Genomic DNA, 14269 nt, shown 5'->3' with positions numbered 1-14269 from the left:
GAGATGAACGTTGCTGAGATGGAGAGAACTCCACTTCCAGGCTGTTCACTCTCTGCTGTAAGTCCAGGCTCCATCAGCTATGAACGGGCTGCTGCGGCACCCACACCAGGTCAGACACCACGATCAGGACCCTACTGGGAAAGAGCAGGGCCACTCACGGGCTGGAGTCTGTCCGGGCGCAAACCTCCCAATGACTCTCAACAACAGCAAACTACAGAATGGCCCTAGTGATTCAACGAGAGCCAGAAGACAGAGACATGTCTCAATAGCTGAGCCTTTCATTCATGTTCTCAGACATGACAGTCAGAGATGGATGGACACTCCTTACTCTTCAGAGCGCATGCATACACACACACGCACACACGTACACACGCGCGTGCGCACACACACACACACACAGCAGTACAGTGCTATACTACGGGGAAAGGCAGCTGTGTTCCCTTCAAAAGGACAGTTATTCTCTTGAGGATAAGTAAATGGCCCAGAGCACCCTGCTTGATCCTCTAGTCTCTGCTAATCCCCGTGCACAGCCTCCCCTCCAGAACCATGAAATCGGCAGGAAGCAGATACGCTTTACGGGCTCTGTGTCACACAGCACTGCCTGCGCGTCCTAATCGGTGACGAAACAAGGGAACCAAAGCAATTGCCATCAAAGCTGAAAACGTGGCACCCTTGGCTCCAGGTCTGTTCTCTCTTGGGAAGGCAGAGCTGTTTGCCTGCTTCTTGGCAAAAGGAAGAAAATGGAGCTAAGCAGACGCTGCTGTGTTTGGGGCGGAAGAATGACATTACCGTCCATGGTGCAGGAAGGGCAGCGACAGGCAAAAAAAAGGTTCCCCCTGAGGCTCAGGGGAAGCCATCCACCCGTGCTTGGATGAGTGCTTGCTGCTTACCACGCTGGCCCCTTCACTCCCAGGAACAAAATCCAATTATTTAGATCTGAGAGATGAGGAATCCACATCTACTCATAGCCGGGGATAAGTGGCTGAGCAGCCGATGGGCTGTGGACAGCTGTCTGGACACCACTAAGGTGTTGTTAAAACCCGATGACACGAACATGTAGTCAAATACACAGATCTGGGGAAAAAAGTAAGCAACGCTTAACGCAGCAGCTCAATGGCTATTTCAGGCACTGTGTAAAAGAAAAATCATAAAACTCTGGAGCTGGAAGTAGGATCGGTGGTCTTCCTACTGGGTCCCTTATTTCAGATAGAGGAATGGAGACGTCTTAGGTGGTTAACTGCTGGTCTGAGTCGTGAGTCTTGCTGACCTACCTCAGAGCATTCCTAGAGCAAAGGATGAAAGAGAGAAACCAGTTCCACTCTGCCCACAAGCCCCCACTTCAGCCAAAATGTGACCAACTTCCACCAGATAGTAATACGAACGCCAGTCTAGAAACTGAAGCAGTTTGAATGGATTCCACTCATTTAGGTCAATGGGGTGGCAGAAGTCAGTCCCAATTCACCAGATCACAGCCCTGATTCTCCATCTCGGCGGGTCCTAATGGTCTTCAACGCAAGGGTCATACGCAAGGTGTTCCTTCCTTCAACTCTTCAGTATCAGACCCAGAGCGCTCAGCAAACTCCCTTTATCAAGATCACAGGCTTGATACAGCTAGGTCAAAAGTCACCATTCTTCCCTGACTCCTCTAGTTATGTGGAGAAATAATTGCTGAATATTTCTTGATTATTATAAGAAACCTAAGAAAGAGATCTGACAGAAATTCTCTGATTTGGGTTAGTTTTCTTCTAACGCCTCTTATAATCTAAAAAAAAAATTTTTAGGGAACTCAAAGCCTTTACTTCCAAAGGCCATATTGTGTCATTATGACCAAAGTCACAGAGAGAAATCAGCTGCCACAAATCCCCAATTTATGATCACCGTAGAAAACAAAATGGCTCAAAAATAAGGCAAGCAATGCCAGATCTTCCTTTATAAGGTCTGCTCATTGTCAGCAGCGAGAGGAAGTGCTGATTCGGGAGAGAGCCAGGCACAGCAGTGAGGACCACTGCTGACATGGGACGGACCTGTGTTCGCAGCCCACATACGGTACTTACTACTAGCCGTCTGACCTTGGGTGAGGTGCTTATCTTGTGAGTCTTGGTTCTCTCGTTGTTAAAATGAAAATAAGTACGTGGAACAAGTCAGAGAAAGACAAATAGTGCAGGATCACACGTATACATGAATCTTTAAAAAAGAAAGAAAGAAAGAAAGAAAGAAAGAAAGAAAGAAAGAAAGAAAGAAAGAAAGAAAGAAAGAAAAAATGAACTCACAGAGAACAGGCTGGTGGTTGCCAGAGGCAGGGGGGAGGTGGGGGGGGTCAAGAGGTACAAATGCTCAGTTATAAAATAAATGGGTTCTAGGGATGTAACGTACAGCATGGTAACTACAGTTCACCGTGCTGTACTGTATATCTGAATGTTGCTAAGAGACAACATCTTAAAAGTCCTCATCACAAGAGGAAAAGTTTCTGACTATGTGCAGTGATGGATCTTAACTGAATTTACTGTGATACCCATCTCCCAGGGTGCACACACAGCAAACCACCACGCTGTATATCTAAAACGAATACACTGTTACATGTCGACTCTATCGCAATTTTTAAAAATTTAAAAATTAAAGAAAACGGAAATCCCATCACCTACTTCTCAGCATTGTTGTAAGGATTAAAGGAGATGGAATCTCCTCGAAACCGCCCCCACATCTCACACCCTCCTGCCACACTGCCCAAGATCAGGGCCTTGTGAACTAACTAGGATAAGATCTGTAATCATCTGCAAACTGGTTCTCATGCACCCATGGTCTCCCTTCTCCAATCCACCTTGCACAGCTGTCAGTCACCCTCTGTGCCCCCCCCACTGCCCCCCACCTGCCTTCCCTCCACTCCTGAGCACGAGTCACCTGCCCTGTGTTCCAGCCCAACACAAATGCCCCTGCCCTCCCCACCAGGAAGTCTACTGTGACCTTCCACAGCGCCCTGCCTGCGTGTCTCCTGGCCCCATCACTTCTTGCCTCCAGTTATAATCACCCACCTCCGCGACTGTCTCTACTGCTGGACTCTAAGCTGTATCTTTTCCATCTTGGGTTCTTCGCCTCTCGAGCCATGTGAAGCCATGCATGTAGTAGGCAGTCCATAAAGCCTTACTAAATTATTACTTAATTGGCTAATTGGTTTCAGCAGGCCCCTAATAAAATCTATGCTCGGAGGGAAGAAGTTGGCCTGGGTATTTAGGCAATTCATTATCACAGTATCTTTGATTACTCAGCAATCACCTTGGAAGGCACAATAGCCGGAGGGAGCCTCTGAGATTTCGGACTCGCTGGTTACGTTTTCACGGGGAGCAGCAGCAGCCCTGCTTATGCCTGTGCCCAGGGAACATGGGCAGGGCAAAGCTGTTTTCCTCTGTCTTCCCTTCTCCTTCTTTCTCTGTCCTCTTTCCCTCATCACCTCCTTCCTCTTATCTCCAACACTAATTCATCACTCGTTAACTATTTAGTGAGCATTTACTATGTGCTAGGCACTCTTCCGCCACTAAGAACAAAGCGGAACAATGCCACGAGTTTACATTCTAGTGCAGCGCACCTCAAACTTCGGGGTCATCTGACTCATCTGGGGATCTTGCCAAAACAGTAGAATCAGACTCAGGGGGCCTGGGGTGGGGCCAAGCACCTGTATTTCTACTGAGCTCCCGGATGGTGCTGGTGCTACCTGCACACGACCACGTTCTCATGGGTGGGTTCTAGACTAGAGCACTCGTTCTCAACCCTGGCCGCACACAGGAATCCCCTGGAAAGGTTTATAAAATACTGATGCCTTGGGTTTCTCCCCCAGAGTTTGATTTAATTGTTCTGGAGTAGTAGGAGGATTTTTAAAAGCTCCCAGGGTGATCACAACAAACATTCAAGGTTGAGAACCACTATTCTAGTGGGAGGTATGGATAGAAAATAAATATATATTTCAAATGAACACTATGAAGAAAAATAAAGCAAAGTAAGTGCAACACAGAGTGAGAGAGTATGTTATTTTATACAAGTTAATCAGGGAAGGCCCCTCTGAGGTGGTGACATTTGAGCAGATACCTGAAAGATGTGCAGAAATTAGCCATGCAGTTATCTGGGGGAAGAGCTCTATATAGACAGAACAGCACATGCAAAGGCCCTGAAGTAGAAGTGTGCTTGGAACGGCTGAGAAACAGCAAGAGAGACTAAGACACAAGAACATTCACTAGGAGACTTTATTGAAACGATGGTTCACAATCATAGCATAATAGTTAATCTGATCTTAATGGGAAGTCTAGGTACCAAAAGCCTGAAGGAGTTCAAAATGAGTAATGCTTTAAACTTAAAAAACACCCTGATTCGAGGAAACATCTGGAAGCAAGGAAATGCACATGATTATGTTAAATCATTTAATCATTATAAGAACTGTACCAGATAAATCTCATTATCCTCATTTTAGAAGGCTCAGAGAGGTACATCCACTTGTCCGTGACCATAAAAGGGCAAGATTAACTCCAGTCGGAATAACATCAAGATCTGTTCTCTTTCCATTACACATTAATCACCCATGGGTTGTTCCCCCTTATTCTCACTTCGCACGTGGCCCCCATCTCAGGCGGAGTGGGTGGGAGCGGGAGGGCACATGTCAGAAGAAGGAGGCAAAGGGTAAAAGGGAGGGAAGAAAAAGAAAATTCAGGAAGTAAAAGAGGCAGAGAGAAGGAAAAAAACAAGAGAAGCGCTCAAGGACAGTTGCCTCCCCCATACGTGCCTTCAGCTCCTGACTCTTCACAGCCGAGCCTCGGAAAAGCCCTGCGAGATAGCGTGAGGGTTAATTTCACGTGTCAACACAGCTGGGCCACAGAACCCAGATATCTGGTCACATGCCAGTCTAGATGCTGCCGTGAAGGTCATTTTTAGATGAGATGAACATTTAAATCTGAAGACTTTGAGTAAAGCAGACTGCCCTCCATAATGTGGGTGGGCCTCGTGCAATCAATCAGTTGAAGGCCTGAAGAGAAAACAGACTGAGGTCCCCCGAGGAAGAGGAAATTCTATTCCAGCCTGCCTTTGGCGTCAAGCTGCAACATCAGCTCTTCCCTGGGTCTCTGCCCTGCTGACCTGCAGGCCTGCCCTCCAGATTTTGGACTTACCAGCCTCCACAACGGTGTGGTCAATTCCTTAAAATAAGCTTCCGTGCACACTTACACACACACACACACACACACACACGACTGGTTCTGTTCCTCTGGAGAACCTGACTGATACAGACAGCCCCCCCCCCAGTACTATCACCCCCAGCCACGCTGAGGTGACACAGCTCTGAGGGGGTCACACTTCTAGGAAGGGATGGGACTAGACTGGCTTCCGGGTCCTTCGCTCCACGGAGGGCCTCTCTCAGGGCTGGCATAGCATCCTAAGTCTCAGAAGAGGTGACAATGCTAAAAATCTAACCACCCAAGGAATGTTTCTAACAGCACTTCTAGCCCTTAACAGACTGGATGGATGAAAGGGGAAAGAGCACAAAGGCAGACAACAGGAATGTGTTTCATTCTGCCAACAGTTGATGAGACCACCATTCCTCCGACTTCTGGGACCGCTCAGAAGGGCCCATGTGTGCCAGGGTTCAAACTTCCACCTGAGAATCAAACAAAATGCTTTGTTTTTATGAGGCTTCCTTGATGGGCTGGAAAATAATCATGGGAAATTAACACAACCACAGATGCCACGCGAAAATTCCAGGACTAAAAAACGCCGAGAAAAGGCTGGAACTTGCTGGAGCCTTGACAAAACGGGAGACAGAAAGCGGAAAAAAAATACAGAAAAGTAATTCAGTGATGCCGGTCCACCCACGGGAGAACGTTGGGAAATACCACACAATTCTTCCCCCAAAAAACGTTGATCAAAATACTGACTGGTTCAAAAATAAGGGTGTTGAAGAAAGCAAGGAAATGACGTCTAAATCACGACTTGAGAGGAGTATTCCTCTACGTTTTATTCATTTCTGAGTCATTAAGAAGGTGCCCCCGGAACAACCCAGAAACCATTGTTCCCTTGCATGACTGACATTTTGAAAATGCTTTTGGGAAAAATATTTGGAAAGCAGAGGGAAGAGCATGGCTCTCCCCCCAGAAAACAATGGCATACACAGTCTCATTCCTTCAAAAAGGAACTTGGGACCAGAAACGATCTCTACACACCAGCGTCTATGTGAGAGTACAGGAGAGGGGGAAGCAGGATCTATAAAGAAAAAGGAAGTGAGGACTTTTTAAAAAAGCAAGTTTCCACACTTCAATGGAATAACTTCTGCTCCTTCCACAGCAGCGAGAAATGAACCTCACAGGTGGAGACACTCCCAGGAGTGTCGGTGTGTGGTGTGACCCTCTCCCTGCACCGCCCTTACCCAAAAAACTGAACTGTCTCCATGAGAAGAGGGAATGACTCTCATTCCTTGAGAATCAGCTCTGGAAACTGAGATGTGTGGTACTGTTTTGCTCCGTGACCAGACAGGAAAAGGAGTTAAAAACACTGAGGCAAACAAGACGAGCCGGCAGAGTCAGTGTTGAAATCCTGGAGAACTATGAGTGGGGAAAACAGAAGAGACACAGGAGAGGCAAGAGTAAAGCCAGGCTGGGTTCTTGGGGGAAATCCAGATCTCTGCAAGAATGGCCAAAGACCTTCCATGCTATCTGCGCAACTTGATCGGTTAGCAGTGGTTATTCTGCACAGCGCTATGATTACTTAACAACATTTGCCATGGTCCTGGATTGGCAAAGGAGTCCCAAAGATCTGTCACGCCTGGCTGAGGCCTCTGACTCTACACTCTAGTCTACACTGTAGTCTCCAGGACCTACTGAAATGCCAAGGGGGTGGTGGTTTTCTTGGTGTGACCTGAGGGGAGGCTCATGACCCAACTCGCCACTAACTGTCACGTCCTAAGGGGCCCCTCTAGAACTTCTCCTTGGTGCTCAGGAACTGTGACTGCCAGGCTTCTGTCAAAGAACCAGAGCTTTCCAGGAAGGGCAATACATTCCTACCAGTGACCTCATTAGCTTGGATCAGCGCCTCAAATGCCCTAGCTATCAACTAGCAGAGCAGAGGGCCCCAAGGCAAATAGAGTATTTTAATAATAGCTGTATCTTATATTTGCAGAGTACTTTTCGGTTTATAGTATGTTTGCAAAGGTGTTAGGAGCAGGGGCTCTGGGGGTCACACTGCCTGGATTCAAATCCCATTTCTGTAACTTTCTTGCCGGTTTCTCACTGCAAGTCATCATGAGAGCTAGCACCCGGGCTTGTTACAAGGAGGGACATGGAAAAAACAGGTAAGGCACTACGATCAGTATCTGGAACATGGCAACACACAATAAATGCAGATTGACGACTCCCCCCAACACTGGGGCAGAGACGGGGACAGGGGCTCAGAGAGGTGAAAGGTCTTTCCTGGTAACGAGGAGAGCTAGGCTCCAGACAGAAGGTACAGAAACACATGCACAGATACGCTTGTGCACATGCTGTTGAGAAGGGATGGGTGGACTGGGGTGGACGGGTGGTGGGAGTGGGTCTCTGAGTGACCAGCAAAAGCAACAGGGCTTTGGAAGGGGATAGGGCACTACCGAGGAGAGAAGAGTACCCCAAAAAGACAGGATAGGCTTTGCTTCTACAGAAAAATCAGGATTTCCCTTCCACGGCCTAGGCCAGAATCAGCCAAATGCTCTCCTAGCATGTGACTAATACACTGCTGATCTCCTCACAAAAGAATACTCTGCAAATCCAGTCTGTAATGCTACCCACATGGCATGCAGATAACTGATGTGCTGTATCGGTCAGGGTTTTCCAGAGAAACACAACCAATACGATGTGTGTGTGTGTGTGTGTGTGTGTGTGTGTGTGTGTGCATGCAGAGATTTATTTTAAAGAATGGGCTCATAACACAGATGCTGATTAAGTACAAAATCTGCAGGGTGGGCTGGCAGGCTGGGAAGCCAGGCAGGAGGCAATGCTACAGTTCAGGTCTGAAGGCTGTTGGCCGCCTCTTGCTCAGGGCAAAGGGTGGGGGGAGGGGGGGGCGCAGCAGAGAGGGAGAGGTGTCTATCTGTTGTTCTATTCAGGCCTTCAACTGATTGGATAAGACCCACCCACATGATGAAGTACAACCTGCTTTACTCCAAGTCTATTAATTGTAATGTTAATCTCATCCACAAACGCCTTCACCGAAACAGCCAAAAGAATATCTGACTACACGGCGGAGCACCGTGGCCCAGCCAAGTAGATACAGGTATCCCCCACTTGTCAAAACGTTGCCTTACACCACTTCACTTTTACAAAAGACCTCTGTTAGGACCTGTTTCCACTAACCAGATGAAATCTGAAGAGGATTTTTCCTTTTACGAAAAAAGGAGAGACGTGGAAACTAGCATTCAGTGTTTGCTCTGCAGTGAGCCCTTACAGGTGCACAGGGCCTCCCAAGCAACAAGAGGGGCCCCACCAGCTCCTTCCCCAGCAGCCACACTCAGCATCTCAGCCTCAAGCTGCCAGAGCTTTGAACTGTGTCTGTGAGCGTCTGCGCTTGATCTGTTTCTTTCCGGGGTCAGTTAGCAAATGTGCCTGTGTCCTAACACATCAGCAAAGCCCAAGGGACGTTCTTTTTTGGGTTTGGGAATACTCAAAACTTTTTCCATATAAATTAATGGTAACTACCCCTTCGCGCTACACCATTTCAGCTTAAGAAGGTTTTTGCAGGAACACTCTACTTTGGGATAGCGGGGGAACCTGTACGTAAAATTGACCGTCATGTACGCCCCCAGGTGTTTTGCCTTCAGAGACCCCATATCACGGAAGATTATGAGCTCTCCAAAGAAGACACAGGAGTTCTACAAAGACTTTCAAAAAAGAAAAACACAAAAGCAAGGGAATAAACCTCATGAGATTCGAGACAGTGGCTAACCTGGGTGGGAAGGCAGGGGTGGAATGGGAGAGGTGCACACAGACAGGGCCGTAGTATTGGTAATGTTCTAGTTCCTAAGTTAGCTGGTAAGTTCAGGGCTCTTCATTTTATTGTCATACTTTGTAACTCACATACTTTCTTATATATATATATATATATATATATATATATTTTATATGTAATATCTGATGTTACATATAAAATACCTCAGATATTACATATAAAATAAAAGGGAGAAAATCAAGGTTTCAGGCCATGGAGTGAGACCACTACCTCAATACAGCCTCCCCCGATCACTCCTGAATAGAAATCTCTCCTTCCCTGATCATATCGTCACTCCGCCCATGAGCCAATACCGTTAACATGACTTTTCACATACTTATGCCTTCCGTTTTCAAGTTGATTTTAAGTCCCTGAGTAACTTGAAAGAATAAAAATAAACTCACTGATGGCTAAAAAACAAGGTGGGTGGGGGCAAAGGTAACAAAAAGACACCAGCAAGAAAGCCAAGTTGCTTGAGCAGCCCTGGGTTTTGGTGCCACCGAAGGCCTGAAGGACTCCAAAAGGGGGCCTGAGAGGTGAGAAGCCAGGCAGGTTCACAGGTCCGATTTCTACATGCCTGGACGGAAACAATGCCCATCCCACTTGGTGCGGTTCTATAAACAGTCCCCAGGCTCATAAGGACAACACAGCAAGGCTTGTAGAGGGGACGCACAGCAGACAGGTGACAATCTCAGTCATCTGTGATGTGCAGACTGTGGGCAGCCGGTGGGAAGCACCGTCTAGGGATGTGATCCCTCAGCCCCACAGCTCCTTCAGAGAATGCAGGATGGCGTATGGCACTTCTGGAAAATTGCTAGTCCTTCAGCAAGCTTCCGGGCCGGGCCAGACAATAGCTCGGAAGACAACAGGACTCCCCAAAATGGCCAACAGTGAGGAGAGCTTTATGGGTCTTTGAACCCTTATCCACACTGTTCATTTTTCTCATCAGGACTCCTCAACCCTAAACTTGAGATGTCCCCATTTGTCCCATGCACCCCAGCTCTGACTTATTCCAATTTCGGTTACGTGAGATCAAGGCTGTGTGTGAGAGCATTCTCTCAGTGGAAACAAAGGTTAACCTGGGGAGTAAGTATAGCTTTTCCTGTACGCGCACTACAGAGCTGAGGCTAACGGAGTCATGGGTGGGATAACTTCTCTACTTGCCAAAGTTCATGGAATAAGGCTGGGAGAATCATAAATACAACTACTGGGAGAAGAATGGATAGACTTCAAATAGCATATAAACGGCTCCTATTAAAAAGTCATTTTATAAGCTCTAATCTAGAAGCAGAGAAGGCTGAGATTAGAATTACTGTAACCATGTTCTAGCCCAGCCTCATCAATAACAGGTGAATAGGGCCCTGTAAGGTGACACGACCAGCTCAGTGACACTTCGGGTCACAGGCAGGTCACTGGCAGAAGTAGAAGCAGGTCTCCCCGTGCCACGGCCAATGCCGTTTCCACCACGCATTCTAGGACAGATCAGTTTACCCACCTGCCACATCCATGACTTGGAATTTGGATAAGCTGGCACTAAATCAAAGAAAGGCCCAGATTAGAAGACATAAATCTACATGAAGGACACTGGAGAGCAGTAATTGGGGGGGGAAATAATTCTCTCCTTACAAATCCTCAGGGACTAAACCAAACTGAGAACATTTCCGTGGACCCACCACCACACATTGGTTCCAACAATTCCAAAATCTCTCACATTCAGAAGAAACTGCTCCTTCCTGATAACAATATTCTCGACAGCAGCCTGCTGTTTGGCATGAGAGCGAACAAGCGAGAATATGAAATGGATCAATGGAAATGCAGGGCACAACCCGAATACAAAAGTCTATGTCCAGCTCACATAGAGAAATCCTGCGAGATTTGGTCAGGGCGTGGTCCTCACCGGCCTGCTCCGGCTCCCCGCTCCGGAGACCACCTCTACCAGAACAAGGCTGCCAGCCACGCAAGGCTGGTAATGGCAAATAAGCCCACGCCTCAGGATTTCTTTATTTTTAAGACTACCCGTCTGACAAGCAGGGAATGAGAATTTTTTTCCCCCTCACCAGCTCATTTTTTTCATCTTGAGCCTGTTTTACACAACTGCTCTTCTTCTAGAATCTGAAATGGAGCACTTCTGTTTACTTTCGTATGAGTTCCCTGAGGTTTGATTGTTGATGTCTGTGCAAGTCAGTGATTAGCATTCTGACTTCAATTCCTTCTTCAGAGTCAGCCAAGGAGCCCGAGAAGTTGGCTACAACCACTCCCTGGGAACAATAGGCCCTTTCTACAAAATACAGGTTTGTCTTCCTTTCCAAACACCCAAGAGTTGGTCCTCTGGCGGAAAGGTCTACCTGACTGTACAAAGTGTTCACTGTGGAGCAGAGAAACCCACTTGAGAAACCAACTTGCAGGCCCTCCGTCCACAAAGTCAAGGCTTCACCCCGATTCCATTTATAGAACTCGAAAGGTAAATTATATGCCCCATCAGAAAGCAGACAGATACCGCTATGGAAGCCATCGTTCTGGAACCGGGCCTGGAAGAAGCCAGGGCCTGCCAGAAGCAAGCCGTGCGGGGACTCTCCACCTGTCAATTTCAGAATTCCTTTGTGCTCAGTTAACACTTAAGACTTAGTCTCTGATCTGTCCTGCTCTCAAAAGTCTGGTTGGCCCTACTATCTCTGTAGCACTTGAACTTGGGGTCCCTAGGGCACTCAGTGCCTCTCGATGAAGCCTCGAGGGTAAGAACTTGGGGTCCCTAGGGCACTCAGTGCCTCTCGATGAAGTCTCGAGGGTAAGGAAGGTTCTCCACCCCAGAGGCTCAGAGTGCTGATTCACTATTTTACCAAGGAAAAATTTAAAAATTTGAAGTGCACCCCATCAGGCTCCCCCGTCTTTGATTCTTCCTCAGGGCTGCTTCGCAGAGAGACGATTCTGCACTTGGGCTTGCTTTCCCAGTGAGAAGACACAGCGTTCGGTCCCTGCTCTGCCCTTTCACGAAACACTTTGTGCATCAGTTTCTCTGCGTGCACACAAGGACAGTAAGAACGCACCCTGCTTTTCTCACACGGTTATTATCAGGATGGAACGAGATAACAAAAGCAAATATTTTAAAAGCTGCTTTATAAATGAAAGGCCCTGTTATTTCCATTCCTTTCACCAACGTGAATGTGGGGTCTGAGGACATCAAGAGCTCAGACAAAGAGACATCAGCAGAAGGAACATGTGCTTCTTATCATCCCTGTCCCAAAGAGGTCCTCCAAAGATTTATAAAACCATGGAAGCTGAGGGGGTGGGACTCCCACCATGACAGTATGTCCCTCAAAACTATTCTGGAAAAGTCCAGAGGTTCAAGGCTCTTGCTTTCATTTACCCCTGTGCTTCCAGGGTATTAAAAGCACTTCAACAGCAGCAGCTGGACGGACTCCCAGCCTGCCTTCTCTTGATGAGGTGTATAGAGATGGCGAGAGAGTTTGGTGGGCTGACAAGGGTTAGAGGGGTCTTAGCTCTGCTCCAGGCTTCCCCTGAGAATATTCAAGGTACGAGGTTCAAACAAATTTCCCTCAAAAGCTCCATCGGCATGGGACAGTTTGGAAGGTGGAATTATTTGGATTTGGAGAGGACTGGTCGTTTGGGAAGAGGTGATTTTCCTTTGAAACTTTGTTTTACCCTTTTGTTAATAGGCTCATGTTTTAAGTTAATCATCCTAAGGTCTGGGACTTCATGTCCTTAAGTTCAGACTATAACAGACCAGACCAGACTAAATCAAGATTTTTTTTTTTTTTTTTTTGGCTAGTCACGCCAAGGAGAATCAACTAGTCCAAAGCACAGAGGCAATTCACTGCAAAATTGCTCCATTATCCCAATGCGGATAATCTAATCTAAAACTGCTCAAAAAACATGGAAGGCCAGGGCAGAGAATATAAATAAAGGAGTCAGATGCTTAAAACACACACACACACACACACACCACCACCACCACCACCACCACCACCACCACCACCACCACGACCACCGCCACCACCACGACCACCGCCACTAAAACCTCCAACTGATTTATGCACCAGGAAAACTTGGCTTTCAGAGAGCCTTTGGCTGTTTTAGAAAACAAACCAACTTCACCCAGTGGCAAGTCCTCATGAACTGTTTCCCAGAGCTGGTGTGTTTGGGCACCAGCCCACACTGCCTCCCATTTTTTATAGGACATTCTATGTCTACCATTTTTAGCACATTCTTACCTAATGTACCAACAACAACAATAGAAAAAAGCCCTGTGAGTTCACTCCCCTTCCCCTTCTCCTGCTCTCTGCCTCTCTTCCTTCCCTGTTTAACTCGAAGGCTACTGTCCCTTCGAGGTGGTCAACATCCACTTCCTAGCACTTGTTCCGCCCCCCCCCACTCTTGAACAACGGTTCCTTCATTAAACCAGTGTCTCTTGAGTACCTACTGTGTGTCAACATTCTGCTTACCGCCAGAAATACAATAAAGAACTAAACACAGTCCCCGTTCTCATGGTGCCTACCTTGTGATGGTGAGGCAGACAAAATAAAAAATAAACAGACAAAATATCTGCAAGTTGTAATAACTGCTAAGAAAGGAACAAAGAGTCGGATTAAAAACAACAGGAGGAGGACCTGAAAATACTCTGGAGTGACCAAGATAGCTTTTCTTTTTTTATTTTCAAAACCTTAGAAATATACACATATTTTAAGTGTGGACTCTTATACTCACCGGGCAATTACCTATCTCTTCCTAAAGTTTCCTTCCAATCTTAAAATGAAAAGGAATTACATAATCGACATCAGTCAGTCCGCATTCCTTCAGGAAGCTCTCCTGCTCAGCCCTCTTGACCGCCAGGAAGGAAACTCATCTCCCAGTGGGTAGTTAGAAGGCGCTCTGCTAGGCTCTGAGGATCATTTGAAATATCTCCCACAACTTCACATGCATTTCCTTCCACTCAGTGCTCTCGGGAAATGGAAAAAAGAAAAAAGAAAAAAAAAAACCTGATCAACTGCACAATGAAAACCTGGACAGTAGACTGATGAATACCGCAACAGGAGAGAGAGTGTGTTTTAAACTTCTTGGTATCATTTGCAATGGCTCACCCATAAATAGTCTTCTGATTTTTTTTTATATTAAGATAACAGAGTCAGCCATTCTAATCCCCAAATTTCTCTAACCTTTTCTTTTAAAACCCATGTTCTACATCTTCAATTATTTTTATCACACTTCTCTTCAACTTCTATATTTATACACACTCTTCTAAAGAGTGACTAAAACAGGAAAAAATACTCTA

At 46.7% G+C, this 14269-nt stretch overlaps 1 protein-coding gene across 1 annotated transcript in view; it reads right to left on the bottom strand.

The window, feature by feature from the left end:
- The window catches only part of ETV6 (ETS variant transcription factor 6), a 186129-nt gene extending 172100 nt beyond the window's left edge, over positions 1-14029 (bottom strand). Inside the window, exon 1 of the mRNA XM_040642165.1 lies at positions 13705-14029. The gene's annotated coding sequence lies outside the window, so the exon portion shown is untranslated. The remainder of the gene's footprint in view (positions 1-13704) is intronic.
- Positions 14030-14269: the final 240 nt, after the last annotated feature.

Source organism: Ursus maritimus, unplaced genomic scaffold, assembly GCF_017311325.1.
Source record: "Ursus maritimus isolate PB19 unplaced genomic scaffold, ASM1731132v1 scaffold_26, whole genome shotgun sequence".
Classification (NCBI taxonomy): Eukaryota; Metazoa; Chordata; class Mammalia; order Carnivora; family Ursidae; genus Ursus; species Ursus maritimus.
Note: the sequence above shows the minus strand (reverse complement) of the source record. Positions and strands in the feature narration are given on the sequence as shown.